This window comes from Erythranthe guttata, chromosome 11 (genome assembly GCF_056151865.1).
Source record: "Erythranthe guttata isolate IM_541 chromosome 11, IM_541, whole genome shotgun sequence".
In the NCBI taxonomy this organism is placed as follows: Eukaryota; Viridiplantae; Streptophyta; class Magnoliopsida; order Lamiales; family Phrymaceae; genus Erythranthe; species Erythranthe guttata.
In genome coordinates, this window is record NC_142543.1 from 17113573 (window position 1) to 17117312 (window position 3740).

A 3740-nucleotide genomic window follows, 5' to 3' on the forward strand; every position below is an offset into this window, starting at 1 on the left:
GGTAAATTTTTAATTCTAATAGAGTTATGAAATGAAGTATTTGATATTCCATCTTTCAGAATATAAAAATACATTATGCAATCATGCAGAATAAAATATCAAACATGAGTTATGAATTTAACAAACTCAGTGTCCATTTAGAAAATAACATGTCGCAATTAGATATATTTAATTAACAACTATTTAATACATATGGTCGGAGCAAATACATTAAGATAAATATCAAAATAAAATATTAAATAACACATAAATATTTGCAAACTCATTTTGATACTTTTTGGTTGGAGTTGCTCTAGATATTTACCTAATTATATTTATTAGAGTTATAATGAAATACTATTAATCGAATACAATATATAGAATATATGATCATTATACATTTTAAACAAAACAATTGATATTTTTAATGTTAGGTATTAAATAAAGTGGATAAACGAATGTAATACCAAAGATTTAGAATAACATTATTATATTTTGAAATATATAAAATCAATTCGTTTTTTTATCAATTGATTAAACTTAACTTAGATTATTAAATTTATTTGTATAATCATGATAAAATTTATATTTTAATTAGTATATAATTTAAAAAGTTAAATCAATCGTAAATTTTATTTTCATTGGATTCAGTGAAGAAAAAATAATTGTTTAAATAACAACATGAAATACATGTAGTATCATTTTCAATATGGTAAATAATTGAGAGTACATTACTCTACACATGGCACAACAAATAGTGTCAATTTTCGCAAGATAGTAGCAAATTCAAACATGTATCTTTCTTTTTTACAGATAATATTAATATATAATATTAAATTAATAAAAAAATACATATTCTCTAGTCATGTTCATATAAAATGTATAATATCAAATAATTTATTCTGCAATATTTTTTTAATATAAATCCAAGTTTATGAATTAAAATTAAAAATTTCCGTAACACCACCAATCATGCAATTATAATAAGGGAAGATTTTAAATCGAATTTAACTAAATTCAAATTAAATTAATTATAAAATTAAATTCATAAATAAATTTATTTAGGGTTTCCAAGAAAGTTGATATATTTAGAGCATTTTATAAACGGTAGGATATAAATATATTAATAAAATAATTAAATATATTTAATTACCTTTAATTTTGGAAAATGATGACATGTTTTTTGATGATTTATTTCCACCAATCAATTCTCCACTTTGGATGAAATTGAGGACATGTCACCAATTGAAATTGACAAATGTCAATCAATTAGCTATGGAATTCAACTTTTATGTATTATATAGATTTGACTAATAAATGCAAATTTCAGACTTTGTCGAACCATCGGAAAATTCTCATTTGAAAACTAGTTTTTTCATTCAAATTTTCGATATTTTCGATTTATTTTGGGACAAATTGGAATTAATTTTGCACTTTCGAAAATTTTTGGATTTATTCCAAAAAAAACTAATTCCAATATGATCCATCCGATTTCCACCCCTAGACCGGAAGCATGTTCAGGAAATATTGCATTATTCTAATAATTATTTTCTTGAGAAAGAATCTTGCCTTCGTTCCACCTGCTGCCGCCACCGCCGCCGCCATTGTTGGTAATGTATGATGATAACAGAAGAAGAATTTCTTGTTGTTCTATAACTTCCCTACATGTTTATATCCTAATTACTAATATATTATTATAGCAATACTATGAAAGTCAGCCTTGCTTCAACACCATCAGACTGCTATTGTTCATTTGTCAGCATTCGATTATTATTCGTACGATACCATGCTCTCGTAATCCGGCAACAACATGATGCAGTCTCACCCCAAAATACCATCGAATCGACCTATAACTTCGTATCACCTCAATCAATACGATGAGCATATTGAAGGGGATTCAACATAGCTTAAAAGCTAAAACTAGGGACTAAAAAGTTGTTACGAATGTAATCTTTCAAGTGAAAACCATCAAAGGGATTTGTGCTTACACATGTTGTTAGAATATATTCCGTGCAGATTAAATTATTTGTGTTAGATTCAGTTTTTCGTTACTGTTGTGTAAAGTGTTGCAAAAGTTCGTGAAACAGTTCGTAAAAACATAAATAAACGAGACACAAATTTAGTGTGGTTCGGATACAATTGTACCCTACATCCACGGGGACCTGCAAACAAAATTTACTAATTTTTAGTTTTACGAATACAATAGTAGAACTTAATCAAAATACAAAGACTTCCTCTTTGTTCGCAACGTTCTTGTATACTACGCTGAATTATAAATCTTCAATTTGCAGCACGTCCCTTGCTCCGCACGGTTGAACTCCCTTCAACGCTGAATCCCTTCAGTCGGCGGATCGATCTCCTGTCGAGATATGTTTAAGCCCCTCTCCTGAAGAACCGATCTTCTTTTTATATAGAAGAAGCAAACTTGTGATACTCCTTGAATCTTGGTGTCTTCACCACAAAGCCTTGAAGCCGTTATATTTTCTATGAAAAGAACGTATCACGATGGAACAATAAAAACGAGAGCCAATAATATTTTCCCTATATATTTTCTCTCGATAAAAAGTCACTGTAAGAGCAACAAAGAAAAGAGAAATCTTTTTCTCTCAAATAAAGACACAAGCAGTAACGTGTCTTTGCTCCTCTTTAATAAGCCTGATAAAGAACCCTACAAGAGTCGAACATCAAATATGAATCACGCTTATTAGGAATAAACTTTATCAAAAAATTAGGTCCTAGTCAAACACTAATTTCCAAAAGATATTGTATTCTATTAAAATACACATTCTGTATAAACCAAAATAGCTCATTAATGAAAATAAATATATAAACCAATTAATGACAATTTACCAAACAAAAACTTGGAAAATAAATATATTCTTCCCTTTTCTCATGATACACGACTGTGTGTATGCTCAAGGAAGAAAAACTTTCTTTCCAAGTCACATGGTATTAAGGAATCCCAATTTCTTAGAATTGTCCATGGTTTCTCCTAAGTAGAATCTAACTAGATTCTAACACATGTTATCATCAACAATACTCGACATACTAAACTCTATTTAGATTGAACAACAACATTGGAGATAGTAAGAATATAGTGATTATAAGATCGTTTCCACTTCTCCTACGTACGTACATAGTCCAGACTTGTGTCGAAGCAATTCAAACTCAATATTCTCAAAGTCCAATTGAAGTAAAATCGTAGTCTACATTCGTTTCAGTTCGTGCTTTGAAAATATCTAGACGATAACTCAAACCGAAACCAAAACCAAAACCGAAATCGAAACCAAAACCAAAACCAAAACCATAGAATTTATCTTGAAACCGCCCTACATTCTATTAGCAATCACCAAGGGGGAATAAAATCAAGGTACCAAAACAGAAGAAGGCGAAAAAGAGCAATGCCGAATAACGTCGTCTCGCTGATCCCTGAATCGGCGTCGGAGGTAGGTTTCGAGCATCTCCATCACGTGGACGAACTTTTTCATCTCCTCCAGGCGGAGGCTCAGCTCGGCTTCCTTCGCCTAGCTCGCTCAAGCCGCGCCTCCGTCTTGGTGAGCCGTTTTCTCAGATTCTCCACCACTATCGCATTTTTGTTCTCCACCGGCGGCCGGAATCCGAGCCCATCTTCTCTCTACGGCAATTTTTGTAAATGAATAAGCTAGAATCATTAATCAAGTTCAAAGTATTGAAGGTTCTAGAATTATCTAGAATTCATGAACGTGGAAGAATACATGAATGTGTCTTTTGGAGAGATTCAT

General features: G+C 30.9%; 1 pseudogene; it reads right to left on the bottom strand.

The window, feature by feature from the left end:
* Positions 1-3326: 3326 nt before the first annotated feature.
* LOC148767111 (protein SKIP34 pseudogene) lies at positions 3327-3740 on the bottom strand (annotated as a pseudogene).